Source organism: Pristiophorus japonicus, chromosome 1, assembly GCF_044704955.1.
Source record: "Pristiophorus japonicus isolate sPriJap1 chromosome 1, sPriJap1.hap1, whole genome shotgun sequence".
NCBI classification, from domain to species: domain Eukaryota; kingdom Metazoa; phylum Chordata; class Chondrichthyes; family Pristiophoridae; genus Pristiophorus; species Pristiophorus japonicus.
The window spans coordinates 223,212,595-223,228,169 of record NC_091977.1 but is presented as its reverse complement, the minus strand read 5'-3'; positions in this window follow the sequence as shown (position 1 = coordinate 223,228,169).

Below are 15,575 nucleotides of genomic sequence, written 5' to 3'. Positions count from 1 at the left end.
ATCATTTATCATCCCTATATCTTGTGTAATTAAACCATACCGGGGCTGTGGACCTATAGTGATTCTTTCCTACATTTTAAAACATATATTTGATTTTACTGTCCATAATTTAAAGTTAAACACATCAACCGTACATTCGAATGCATCGCTTAAAGGGAAGGCATATCTGTTTTCGTACACTTTCTAATGGTATGCTGTAATGTTTAAAGCACGTTTCACAGGACGTTTGAAGGCCATGCCAACATTGTCTTCATATGAATGAGTCTGAAATTATGTCTCGAACCTGGTGGTATAAAACTATGTAGGAATATGTATGTCTAAGGGAGTTTTCAGCGAGGACGCTCAGCAAATCACATTGAAATTGACTTGGAGATCGTGCTGTAATCGTTAGGTTTGCTACAAATCCTGAAGCAAAGTAATGTTTAATGACACACACTGACACACACACAGATAGACACACACACTGACACAAACACAAACGCAGACACACAGATAGGCACACACACGGACACAAACACACATACAGACACACGCACACACAGATAGGCACACACACTGACACAAACACAGACAAATACATAAATACACAGACACAGATACACATGCAGAGACAGACACACACGGTGGTTTTCAAGGCTGTAGCCGAGGCTCTCAATTCTCCAGACTGACCACTTTCTCTCTTCCCTTCTCCCTCTCTGGTCTGGGATTCCGCTGCACCAGTCCTTAAATATCCCAGTTATTTTTAACCTACTACGTAATTCTCAACGCCGACATCCCACAACACAACTTTGTTTCCTCCAGCCAAGAGGGGAAATGGAAACACTGCCTGCCTTCCTGATCACATGGCGCTGATGTCAGTGAAGAAAAAAAGCATACACAACTTCTTTTAAGAACTTTTGTCCATTATAAAAAAAAACCGAACCACGGTGTCTGGCGTTGGCGTTCGTTTCTGAACCGACGCCAAACTAAACAGAGGATAAATGATAAATAAAGAATTCGCATCCTGATTGGAGGCAGTGGGATGTTGCGGAAATGATCGGGTCCCAACAGTGTCAGCTGACGACATGGGCTGATGTAACGGGCTGATCCAAGATTAGAAACCCATAAAAGCCCCCCGAAAGTTGGGAGTCTAGAGCTGCCGCCAGACTTGGGCTGTGGTAGGAGGTTCCAGATTTGGCCCGCAATCTGTTCCGCCGCGAGGACCTCTGAACAAAGATGCCGAATTTAGATTTAGAACCTCATCTCAACCACTTGCGTATCTCTCACCCCCAAACCATTCCCCCTCTCCTTCCTCCCCGGCTAATAGAGTTTCTTATGAACAAAACAGGAACATGTCAAGGTGTTATCATGGCCTCGCTTGGCCATTTTGTGGTTACAGCAATCTTCGCAACAACAAAAATCCAGAAAGTCTTCTTGAGGACACCACACCCTCTAAAAACAGGTTTTAAAGACAATTTTATAGAAACCTCTTTCATGTCAATCCTACCCCAAAGTAATTCATCGAATCGATAAAAACACATATATTGACCAGTATTTTTACAGCGTGCGATCCAAGCTTACATCCCATTCTATGACGCCTTCCAATCCTGAAGGTAATTATTTTCCACAAATATTTTCCAAGCTCCACCCTCCGAATTTCTGATGCTAATCAATTCGAACGATGGAGTTGGGCATCTGCACCTGTTCCCATTCTCTATTCAGAGTAAGCGAGGTGTTAGCATGCTGTTTGGGTGCGATATTGGATCACACTAAATAAAAGGCTGAGTGTTGTGGACATTAATAGCGAGAAGTCCGAGCAGTGACAGCTTCATCCTTTCAATCTTTTGCTATTGGAATCTAGAAAGTACAGTAATCTTCCAATGTGACCTGAATGGTATTTACAATTTCTAATTCACTCTTCACCTCACGAGATCATAGAATGATACTGCACAGAAGGAGGCCATTCGGCCCATCGTGCCTGTATCAGCTCTCTGAAAGAACTATCCAGTTAGTCCCACTCCCCTGTTCTTTCCAGAAAGCCCTGCGCATGTTTCCTTTTCAAGTATTTATCCAATTCCCTTTTGACAGTTATTATTGAATCTGCCTCCACCACCCTTTCAGGCAATGCATTCCAGATCACAACTCACTGATTAAAAAAACTCCTTATCTTCCTTTTGGTTCTTTTGCCAATTATTTTAAGTCCTCTAGTTACCGACCCTCCTAATAACCACAGCACAAAAAAAACAATGTCTTATACGGTCTGCTTCAGTCATGCTAATAAACTCTTGCAACATAAAGTCGTCCGTTTTTTCAAGTGTTCTCTTTGCAATGTTAGCTCCCGCCCCGCTTCTCACACTGACATCTATATTTGAGCATTTACCAACAATGTAAACTGTCATTTATTTTATTAGCTCAAAAGCGAATTAGTGTAAAGTGGATCATGAATGTGATAAAATGTGTAATCTGGTATAACGAATGAAACAATAGTTTGTTTACAAGCAAATGATTGATTTAACACTAATTCGGCCCCAGGTGGAGTATTGTGGAGTGATGCCAATTCTGGGCATCATACTTTCGGAAGGATGTGAAGGCTTTGGAGAGGGTGGAGAAAGGATTTACTAGTTCCAGGGATGAGGGATTACAGTTAGGTGGTAAGACTGGAGAAGCCGGGATTGTTCCCCTTAGATCAGAGAAGGCCAAGAGGAGACTTGATAGAGGTGTTCAAAAACATGAAGGGTTTAGATAGAGCAAATAAAAAACTGTTTCCAATGGCTTAAGGATTGATAAACAGAGGGCACTGATAATTGAAAAAATAACCAAAGGCAACATGAGGGGAAACGTTTTAACAAGGAGAGTTTAGGATTTGGAATACACTGCCTGAAAGGGTGGTGGAAACAGGTTCAGTAGTAACTTTCAAAAGGCAATTGGACAAATACTTGAAGGAGACAGAATTGCAGGGATATGGGGAAAGAGCGGACTAAGGTTGCTCTTCGAAAGAGCCAGCGCAGACTCGGTGGAGCAAATGGTCTCCTTCTGTGCTGTAATGATTCTATATTCTTTCAAGCCTAGTTTGCTACAGGGAAAGGGAGCGTTTTACTCCTTTGCATAGCAAGTCTCTGCAGATCTAGCGCGCAACCCCACCCAGATACGAGAATCAGATTAAATACATTTTGGAAAGCAAGACACGCAGTTGCTTTCAACGGCATATGTGCCTTACAAGTTATTTGTATGTTTTAGAATAAGATAAATTATGGCTGTGTTTCTGTATTGATAAAATATATTACAACATGTTACCATTTGAATCTGAGCGTTGCAGCAGTGAGCCATATTCAGGTGTACCTGGGAATCTAATGACTTAAATATTCAAATATTCTTCCTAGAATAATATCTGATGCCACTTTGCTACATGAAACAAAGAGACCTCAGACCTGCAACGGCCTTATTGTGAGGATAAATGTCAGGATAAATAAACCGGCGCATTAAAGAAAAGGCCATTGGTGTAGTGATTTACACTAGGAACATTAACCAACCCTCATAACTATCACATTGACACCAGCGTGTTTCGGTGAAATACAGCATTTACAAATTAGGAAATCGCTTAACGTGAATTCGTTTGTTGGACAGGTGAAGTTGAACTAATCACATTTCAGGAATCGATCACTTTATTTTTGTGCAGCCGGTAAAAACTGGCGAGCGCCCACATCTTGGTAGCATCGCCTTTAAAATGAACGATTGAAATGCATGACGATGGTCGAAGGGCCAGCCACGTCTTTGTTTTTATTTTCATGTCGACCTCTGTGTTGCTTTAGAAGATGAGTGATGTTGGAGATAGCATTTTGGTGCATCACAATCTTCTGTAACTCCGATTGTTGATAATGGGACAAGAACACTAGTAGGAAATCTGGCAATAAATCATGTTGAGAAGTTTCATTTCCAGCACTGTGGTTTCTGTAGATATTTAAATAATTTGAACTGGCTCTTGATAGAGCCTCTCTATCTCATGCTGTTGTTGAAATATACAGTTTGAATCCATTCAGTGTACGATGGGAAGCCCGAATCCCTGCCGACCCGTGTCCCCTTTTATATTACAGCATTTGTAGTTTGCAAGCGAGATCTTGTGAGTCTCTTTGTCGAGCAGATGGTTGGAGACCACCAGAGAAGATTGGGCAGACTCAACCAGTATCTGAAAAGTGGAAATTTTACAACTTAAAGTAGAAATTTTAACAGCATATTTTCTGAATTAATTAAATTGTTGAGGTGGAGGGGAGGCGGGGGTGCAGAAGTTGAACAGAACAAATCGTTTGAAAGCAAATGATTCACCGATTTGTGGGATATCGCCGAAGGAGAAGCAAAGATCGCATTATTTATCTTCAGGTTAAATACGGCGGAAATAGATTAGAAATCCCCTTTTGATTGAAGTTAAACTTAAAGCCATCTCTTTTATTAAAGCACTCATCGCATTATAAACCTGTTTTAACCGATGAGCTAGTCAGATCGGGTGAGCTGTTGCGGGGAGTGGGGGGTGGTGGTAATTGTAATCTGTCATTGTAAGGAGTAAGTCACTCCAAAGAATATTGTATGTGCATGTATTAAACACACACGTTAGACATCGCGCACAGATCCCACACAATTAAAAGCAAAAGCGAAATCTTAAAATCGTACTTTATTTATCAAAACTTTATTGCATAAATGTGACCGAAAAAAGCGTTTCAGATAAAATGAGTTCACTGGTCCTCACTCGCTATTCGCGGGGTGACTGCAAGGAGGGCACATTTAATTCTCCGCCAAGTTCGAGTTTTAATTCTATTCTAGTCCGAGTTTGCAGCAAGGCAGCGTATTAATTTTATCAATGCATATAGAGTAGAACCAGCAGAGCAAAGAGTCTTTTATGAGTGTACGAGGGCAACGCTATTTGGTGAAGGGACATTCACCCAGGTTCTTAATTGTGTACTAACAGCATAAGTCCAGGCTGACGTGAAGCGGCGGAGATTCACTATAGTATGGGTTTTCACAGATGTCCCCTTTGTCATTTGCCATCGATTGTTCTTGATAAACCTGCAGAATATAATACTTTTCTACACACATCATTAGCACTGGACTGGCAATCTGAAGCTTACTTCAAGCATCTATTGACATTTCACAATATATAACTATTAGACATGTTAATTTAAATGTAATGTAAATCAAAGTGCAGTTCAGCACATAGAATATACAATCATACATAAGAACATTCGAAAAATCGATCGAAGGTAGGACCATCGAGCCCTTCGAGCTAACTCTAACTGAATTCTCTTTTCCTGGTCTGTGTTCTGTCTTAAATGCCATTGCATATGCAATAAAGACCTAATCTAACTCCACCCGGCCCACTATCCAGCCATGCCCACCTCCCTAATCCTTCTTTATCTGAAACTTACCTATTTTATTCTCAATAGTTCCTGCGTTTTTTTATTTATTCATGGGATGTGGGCTTCACTGACAAGGCCAGTATTTATTGGCCATCCCTAATTGTCTTTGAGAAGGTAGTGGTGAGCCGTCTTCTTCTTGAACTGCTTCAGTGCGTGTGGTGAAGGCACTAGCATAGTGCTGTTATGGAGGGAGTTCCAGGATATTGACCCAACAACGATGAAGCAACGGCGATATATTTCCAAGTGAGGATGGTGTTTAACTTTGCGGGGAACTTGGAAGTGTTGGTGTTCCCATGTGCCTGCTACCCTTGTCCTTCTATGTGGTAGAGATCGTGGGTTTGGGAGGTACTGCCAAAGAAGCCTTGGCGAGTTGTTGCAGTGCATCTTTTAGATAGTACACACTGCAGCCACGGTGCATTGGTAGTGGAGAGAGTAAATGTTTTAGGTGGTGGATTGGGTGCCAATCAAGGATTTTATTTTGTAACTTAAGACCTTAAGCCTGGAGGTCAGTTAAAGCCTGATCCCAGAGTTAGATTAATGGTCATAAAGTGATTGAGCTTCACACATTGAACCAATTAGGGCAGCATATTGTAACTTCCTAACAGTTATCTATTATTCTGTATTTAATATTCATTCCTTTATATATTTGACACTACATTAATTCACAAACCTTAGCTCAGTTGAGAGATGAGAAGTGGAGATCTTATTTGTCCATAGATTATACAATAAATATGAATATGAATTCATTTTTACAATTTCCATTATATCAAATGCAGAAGATTGTATTTTTTATAAAATAGTTTGTAATCAGTCTTTGGTGGAATTCACCTGGCCACTGTGGTTCTATTGTACAAAAAGCTCATTTCATTATTCCATGCATAAGGTGCACTGACAACCTACCATTACCAACCATGCAAAGTCATTGATAAACACACGAGTGAGGATATTTAAAAATCTTTGTTTCTTTGGTGACATTTTGGCACACTGCATTAGAGCTTTCACCTTGTACATGGAACAGAGAAATATAGGTTTATGCCTGCCATTTTCCACTCACAGTTTCCTATCTCAGCCATTCTATCAAGGAGAGTTGTATATAGTAACTAGGGCCAGGATTTTCTGCAGGTAGGTGGTTTGGGGTCAGCGGGCCTCTGAGGCGGATGGGAAACCCAGGAGGTTGGGTTTACCGCAGGCCTTGCTGACTTTAACGGCAGGGCCAGATTTGCAAGTGAGACCCAGGTTTCCCACCTGCAAACAGTCAGATTGAGAGGCTCTCTGGCCGTGGGCGGGTAGGCCTGCAGCTGCAGAGAAGGAGTGAGGGTTTGGTCCGGGGAAGGGATTATGGGGGGCATGGTTGGGGATCTGGGGGTGGGGATTCGGGGATCTCGAGGGGGCGGATTCGGGGATCACGGGGGCGGCCAGGGATCAGGGATTGGTAGGGAGGTCAGCCGGAGGACTGTGGGGGTCAACAGGGGTGGCCGGAGGGTAGGGGGTCGATGAGGGATGGCAGGCCTCAACATCATTGGTGGAGAAGAGGCAGGAGGAGGCCTCATGGTAGGGATCAGAGGCCTGGGGACCCTGGATCTAACAGGTAAGTATAAAGCCACTTACCTCTTGTATGCAGCAGTCCACCGCTGGGTTCCATGTCCACATGCAATGAAATTCAAAATGGAGTTGAAAAAAGAGGCTGCCAGCTGCATTAAAATATTTAAGTTGATGTAGCACCCCCCTGGGAGCGAGTTGTTCGCCCGGCCCCCATCCCATCCCCATCCTGCTTCTGTTAAAACCAGAAATGGGTGGATTGCAGACAGGATCAGGTCAGAAATCCAATTTTTAATAATTTAACTGCCCCCAAGCTCCAAACCACCCATTTTTTGGGGAGGGAAAATTCCGGCCTAGGGAAAGGGGGAAGTCAAAAAGACTTTGAGCTGCTCTAGTGAACCCCCTTGCAGGTAATAACAGTCTTGGGTCTTTACCCGCCTTCTTGTACAGAGGTTTTAGGAAATGGCAAGAGGAATTGTTTCTATAATATATATAGATAATAAAAAGCAGAATAAAAATGAATGAATGACATATTTTCTCATTAATAATGTTCTTTTACTAAATATGAAAGAAGCCTACTGCACTCTTGCTATATGCTTAAGTAATAGAGTTTTCTGGCATTGAAGCAGGTGCTCCTGGATTCCAGTGCCAATAAGCCCACGTTCCCTAAAGGAATAAGATATGATCTTATTGAGTGGCGGAGCTGGCTCGAGGGACTGTATGGCTTACTCCTGCTCTTAATTCTTACGTTCTTATGCTACTCCGGAGTTAGCAATGTGTTTTGAGAGTATTTTTTAAAACAGATTTTTTATAATTTCTAACACATGTAACTTGTTTTTCATTCTACCATATATCCCTTCATATGGTGCAAATCTTCCAAAAGCTATATCTACAACTCAGCATAACATTTATGAAGAACTGGTCAAATTTGAAAGCAGGAGTTTAACAACCAAAAGTGATACAGAGAAGAGCCTGATTTGAGGAAGGAATTTAGCCATCCATAATCTTTCCCATCACTGGTCTTCTGAGATCTTCTTCTATGTCCCACTTCACAGACTTGAGCACAAAATCTAGGCTGACAGTCCAGTGCAACACTGAAGGAGCATTGCACTGTTAGAGATGCTGTCTTTTGGATGAGACATTAAAACCGAGGCCCCATCTGCCCCCTCAGGTTAACGTAAAATATCCCATGACACTATTTCAAAGCAGGGGAGTTCTCTCCGGTTTCCTGGCCAAAGGGTTATCCCTCAACTAGCACCTTAAAACAGATGATCTGGTCATTATCACATTGCTGTTTGTGGGAGCTTGCTGTGTGCAAATTAGCTGCTGCATTTCCTACATTGCAATAGTGACTATACTTCAAAAGTACATCATTAGATGTAAAGTGCTTTGGAATGTCCTGAGGTCATGAAAAGCTCTATGTAAATACAAGTCTTTCTTTTTACATGATGCCTGCTGTATAAATGCAGAATGTTACTGCTGTTGTGTAACACTCAGTAATTCCTTGTTTGATATTCTTGAACTTATCCTTTGGTGTGTCATGTATTGATGCTTGGTATCACTAGGCACCAGGGGGCGCCACTGTCGGAGGTCATCGGGCTGTACATGCGTGTGTGCGGGCCCTGTTATATAAGTGCTGGTACCATGTCTTGTAGTCACTTTGGGCGCAAATAAAGTGGACCAAGTTTACACCTGAATGAGTTTACAGCAACAAGTCTTTTGAGTCATTATATACATAACATTTGGCGACAGGGTACTTAAGAACCTTCACATGCACAATGGGCACTATTGGAATTCCGGAGAGATTCGTGGATGGCGAGGATTGGGTGGATTTTATTGACTGCCTGGATCAGTATTTTGTGGCCAACAACGTGGCGGGAGACAATGATGCAGTTAGGTGCCAGGCGGTTTTCCTCACTGTTTGTGGTTCATGATTATATGGCCTCATGAAGAATCTGCTCCAATGGACAAAGAATACAAGGATTTGTGTGCTTTGGTACGTGGCTATCTCAAGCCAAACGAGGGCATCATCATATCATGCTTTCGCTTCTACACACATGTTCGTGCTGAGGGGCAGGATGTGTCAGGATTCGTTGCCAACCTGCGACGTCTTGCTGAGCCGTGTAATTGTGGGACTGTGTTGGAAGACATGCTGCGAGATTTCTTCATGATAGGCATCAACCATGATGTGATTCTCCGGAAGTTATTGGCTGCAGAGACGCTGGATTTGAGCAAGACCATCATGACGACTGATGATAATTTGAGGCAGATATCATCAAAAAGTCGGAGCACCACGGCAAGTACTGTAAACAAGATTGTGTCATCGTCTGGCAGAGCTGCTTATGGCAGGGCCTACTCGACTGCTTACGTGAAACCAGTAGCTGCTCAAAGTCCGCCAACCGGTACGAATCCTATTTCATCCTGTTGGCGTTGTGGGGGAAATCATCGGCCTCATCAGTGTCAGTTTAGGCAGTACATCTGTAATGGCTGTTCCAAAGTGGGGCACCTTCAGAGAATGTGCCCACAACTGAGCAAGCATGCTGCTGCTCATCACATTGGTGATGACGACCAGTCTAGTGCTGGCCCGGATACACAACCCGAGGAGGAAGTGTATGGTCTGTATTCGTTCTTGGGAAAGAGCCAGCCGATAATGGTTAATGTGAAACTGAATGGCATGCCGGTATTGTTGGAGCTGGACACGGGTGCGAGTTAGTCGATAATGAGCTAAAGGACATTCGACAAGCTGTGGGACACTGAGGCGGTGAAGCCTTAGCTGAGTCCAGTCAATGCCAAGTTGCGTACTTACACTAAGGAACTCATACCGGTGATTGACAGTGCAGTCGTCAAGGTGTCTTATGATGGTGTGGTTCATGATCTTCCGTTATGGATCGTCCCAGGCAGTGGTCCAACGCTGTTCAGCAGGAATTGGCTCGAGAAAATCAAGGGGAATTGGAATGATATCAAAGCGTTGTCATCGGTGGATGACACTTTGTGTGCTCAAGTGTTGAAGAAGTTTCCTTCTTTGATTGAACCGGGCATTGGAAATTTTACAGGGGCCAATGTGCAGATTCATCTGGATTTTGATGCAAGGCCCGTCTATCATAAAGCTCGGTCTGTTCCCTATATGGTGAGGGAGAAGGTTGAAATTGAGTTTGACAGATTCCAACGAGAAGGGGTCATATCACTGGTCGAGTTTAATGAATGGGCCAGTTCTATTGTTCCTGTGTTGGAGTGATGGCACTGTCAGGATTTGTGGAGACTACAAGGTTACGATGAACTGATTTTCGAAACAGGATCAGTATCCGTTACCGAGAGTTCGCCATGCTAGCTGGTGGAAAGTCGTTCACTAAACTGGATCTGACATTGGCCTATATGACATAGGAGCTTGGCGACACTTTGAAGAAACTTACCTGCATCAACATCCATAAAGGACTGTTCATCTACAACTAGTGTCCTTTTGGAATTCGTTTGGCTGCAGCCATATTTCAAAGGAATATGGAAAGTCTACTAAAGTCCATCCCTAGAACTGTCGTATTTCAAGATGACATTCTGGTCACAGGTCGCGACATGGTTGAACATCTGAACAACCTTGAGGAAGTTCTACATCGACTAGACAAAGTGGGACTCAGGCTGAAACGTTCAAAGTGTGTCTTCATGGCACCTGAAGTTGAATTCCTGGGGAGGAAGATTGCTGCTGATGGCATCGGATTTGAAAATCAAGGCCATCAAAAATGCACCCAGGTCTCAGAATGTGATGGAGCTGCATTCATTCCTTGGGCTACTCAACTACTTCAGTAATTTTTTTACCCGGATTGAGCACTTTACTAGAGCCACTGCACATGCTGCTCAGAAAAGGCAACAACTGGGTCTGGGGTGTATCTCAAGATAGAGCTTTTGAGAAAGCTAAGAATCTGCTCTGTTCAAACAAGCTGTTGGTTCACAATGATCCGTGTAAGCTTCTTGTATTGGCCTGTGATGCTTCATCATATGGGGCTGGCTGTGTACTCCAACAAGCAAATGAGTCGGGTAAACTACAACCTGTTGCGTATGCCTCGAGAAGTTTGTCAAAAGCGGAAAGAGCTTACAGCATGGCAGAAAAAGAAGCTTTGGCCTGTGTGTATGGGGTAACAAAAATGCATCAGTACCTGTTTGGTCTTCGCTTTGAACTTGAAATGGATCACAACCCACTCATTTCATTGTTTTCAGAAAACAAAGTATCAATATCAATGCATCATCCCGCATTCAGAGACGGGCATTGATGCTGTCTGCCTATAATTATGTTATTTGTCACAGACCGGGCACTGAGAATTGTGCCGATGCACTGCCTTTGCCCACACCAGATATGGAGACTCATCAACCTGCAGATCTATTGTTAGTAATAGAGGCTTTTGAGAGTGAATACTTAAGGAGGTGGCCTTGGAAATAGTGGATGCGTTGACAGTCATTTTCCAACATTCCATTGACTCTGGATCAGTTCCTATGGAGTGGAGGGTAGCCAATGTAACCCCACTTTTTAAAAAAGGAGGGAGAGAGAAAACAGGGAATTATAGACCGGTCAGCCTGACATCGGTAGTGGGTAAAATGATGGAATCAATTATTAAGGATGTCATAGCAGTGCATTTGGAAAGAGGTGACATGATAGGTCCAAGTCAGCATGGATTTGTGAAAGGGAAATCATGCTTGACAAATCTTCTGGAATTTTTTGAGGATGTTTCCAGTCGAGTGGATAAGGGAGAACCAGTTGATGTGGTATATTTGGACTTTCAGAAGGCGTTCGACAAGGTCCCACACAAGAGATTGATGTGCAAAGTTAGAGCACATGGGATTGGGGGTAGTGTACTGACATGGATTGAGAACTGGTTGTCAGACAGGAAGCAAAGAGTAGGAGTAAATGGGTACTTTTCAGAATGGCAGGCAGTGACTAGTGGGGTACCGCAAGGTTCTGTGCTGGGGCCCCAGCTGTTTACACTGTACATTAATGATTTAGATGAGGGGATTAAATGTAGTATCTCCAAATTTGCGGATGACACTAAGTTGGGTGGCAGTGTGAGCTGCGAGGAGGATGCTGTGAGGCTGCAGAGCGACTTGGATAGGTTAGGTGAGTGGGCAAATGCATGGCAGATGAAGTATAATGTGGATAAATGTGAGGTTATGCACTTTGGTGGTAAAAACAGAGAGACAGACTATTATCTGAATGGTGACAGATTAGGAAAAGGGGAGGTGCAAAGAGACCTGGGTGTCATGGTACATCAGTCATTGAAGGTTGGCATGCAGGTGCAGCAGGCGGTTAAGAAAGCAAATGGCATGTTGGCCTTCATAGCAAGGGGATTTGAGTACAGGGGCAGGGAGGTGTTGCTACAGGGCATTGGTGAGGCCACACCTGGAGTATTGTGTACAGTTTTGATCTCCTAACCTGAGGAAGGACATTCTTGCTATTGAGGGAGTGCAGCGAAGGTTCACCAGACTGATTCCCGGGATGGTGGGACTGACCTATCAAGAAAGACTGGATCAACTGGGCTTGTATTCACTGGAGTTCAGAAGAATGAGAGGAGACCTCATAGAAACATTTAAAATTCTGACGGGGTTAGACAGGTTAGATGCAGGAAGAATGTTCCCAATGTTGGGGAAGTCCAGAACCAGAGGTCACAGTCTGAGGATAAGGGGTAAGCCATTTAGGACCGAGATGTGGAGGAACTTCTTCACCCAGAGAGTGGTGAACCTGTGGAATTCTCTACCACAGAAAGTTGTTGAGGCCAATTCACTAAATATATTCAAAAAGGAGTTAGATGAGGTCCTTACTACTAGGGGGATCAAGGGGTATGGCGAGAAAGCAGGAATGGGGTACTGAAGTTGAATGTTCAGCCATGAACTCATTGAATGGCGGTGCAGGCTAGAAGGGCCGAATGGCCTACTCCTGCACCTATTTTCTATGTTTCTATGTTTCTATGTTTACCCCTGTCACTGCTCAACAAGTTAGGATCTGGACCAGCCATGACCCTATTTTATCGGTTGTAAAATGTTCTGTCCTCAGTGCTGATTGGTCTGCAATATCCATGGAGATGTGTGATGAGACCAAAATGCTATAACCATCGCAAAGATGAACTGTCCATTCAGTCAGATTGTCCACTGTGGGGCAATCGTGTTGTTATGCCCAAGAAAGGCAGAGAAAAATTTGTATGTGAAGTGCATAGCACTCATCCTGGCATTGTCATGATGAAAGTCATTGCCAGGGCTCATGTTTGGTGGCCTGGAATTGACTCTGATCTGGAATCATGTGTGCATCAGTGCAACACTTGCATGCAATTAGGTAAAGTACCAGCGGAATCTCCGCTGAGTCTTTGGTCTTGGCCATCTAAACCATGGTCGAGGATGCACATCGATTTTGTGGGCCCTTTCCTGGGAAAGATGGTTTTTGTTGTGGTGGATGCATATTCAAAGTGGATAGAATGTATCATTATGTCATCCAGTACGTCCACAGCTACCATTGAGGCCTTCGTGTCATGTTTGCTACTCACAGTTTGCCTGACATTGTTGTGAGCGACAACGGATCTTGCTTCACAAATCTGGAGTTTCAAGAGTTCATGAAACTCAATGGTATTAAACATGTGAGGTCAGCCCCATTTAAACCTGCTTCTAATGGTCAAGTAGAGCATGCTGTTCAAACGATCAAGCAGAGTATGAAATGTGTAACTCAGGGTTCACTGCAGACTCGTTTGTCATGCATATTGCTTAGTTGCAGGACAAGACTCACACGCTTACCGGGGTCTCCCATGCTAAACTACTGATGAAGAGAAATCTCAAGACCAAGCTCTCTCTTGTTCATCCCGATTTGAATAATCGTGTTGAAAACAGATGTCAAAGTCAGGAATTGTATCATGATTGTGCTGCTGTGTCACGTGATATTTCTGTCAATGATCCGGTTTATGTATTGAACTATGGTCAAGGGCCAAAGTGGATCGCCGGTACTGTCACAGCCAAGGAGGGTAACAGAATATTATTGTCATGTTCAAGAATGGGCAAACATGCAGGAAACATATTGATCAAGTGAAACTGCGACACACGGATGAACTGGAACCGTTTGAGGAAGATGCATTCAGTGACCAACCAACCAATGGTCATTCATCAGAGGACTTTGCTGTCATTACCTAACCTGGACTTTCAGTCTCTGACATGGTCATTACCACTCCCATCAGATCGGCTACTCAGCCTCCAGTCATATGTGACTCAGAACGCTCGCCCAGAACGAGAGTTGGACTGAGACGATCAACTCGTGACCGGAAAGCCCCAGACCGTCTTAATTTGTAAAGAGACTGATACACAGATCTTGAAGGGGGATGTTGTCATGTATTGATGCTTGGGGTCACTAGGCACCAGGGGGGGCGACACTGTCTGAGGTCATCGGGCTGTATGCATGTGTGTGCGGGTCCTGGTATATAAGTGCTGGTACCATGTCTTGTAGTCGCCTTGGGCGCAAATAAAGTGGGCCAGGTTTACACCTGAGTGAGTTTACAGCAACAAGTCTTTTGAGTCATTATATTGATTGATGTGCAAAGTTAGAGCACATGGGATTGGGGGTAGTGTACTGACATGGATTGAGAACTGGTTGTCAGACAGGAAGCAAAGAGTAGGAGTAAATGGGTACTTTTCAGAATGGCAGGCAGTGACTAGTGGGGTACCGCAAGGTTCTGTGCTGGGGCCCCAGCTGTTTACACTGTACATTAATGATTTAGATGAGGGGATTAAATGTAGTATCTCCAAATTTGCGGATGACACTAAGTTGGGTGGCAGTGTGAGCTGCGAGGAGGATGCTTTGAGGCTGCAGAGCGACTTGGATAGGTTAGGTGAGTGGGCAAATGCATGGCAGATGAAGTATAATGTGGATAAATGTGAGGTTATCCACTTTGGTGGTAAAAACAGAGAGACAGACTATTATCTGAATGGTGACAGATTAGGAAAAGGGGAGGTGCAAAGAGACCTGGGTGTCATGGTACATCAGTCATTGAAGGTTGGCATGCAGGTGCAGCAGGCGGTTAAGAAAGCAAATGGCATGTTGGCCTTCATAGCAAGGGGATTTGAATACAGGGGCAGGGAGGTGTTGCTACAGTTGTACAGGGCATTGGTGAGGCCACACCTGGAGTATTGTGTACAGTTTTGATCTCCTAACCTGAGGAAGGACATTCTTGCTATTGAGGGAGTGCAGCGAAGGTTCACCAGACTGATTCCCGGGATGGCAGGACTGACCTATCAAGAAAGACTGGATCAACTGAGCTTGTATTCACTGGAGTTCAGAAGAATGAGAGGGGACCTCATAGAAACATTTAAAATTCTGACGGGGTTAGACAGGTTAGATGCAGGAAGAATGTTCCCAATGTTGGGGAAGTCCAGAACCAGAGGTCACAGTCTAAGGATAAGGGGTAAGCCATTTAGGACCGAGATGCGGAGGAACTTCTTCACCCAGAGAGTGGTGAACCTGTGGAATTCTCTACCACAGAAAGTTGTTGAGGCCAATTCACTAAATATATTCAAAAAGGAGTTAGATGAGGTCCTTACTACTAGGGGGATCAAGGGGTATGGCGAGAAAGCAGGAATGGGGTACTGAAGTTGAATGTTCAGCCATTGAATGGCGGTGCAGGCTAGAAGGGCCGAATGGCC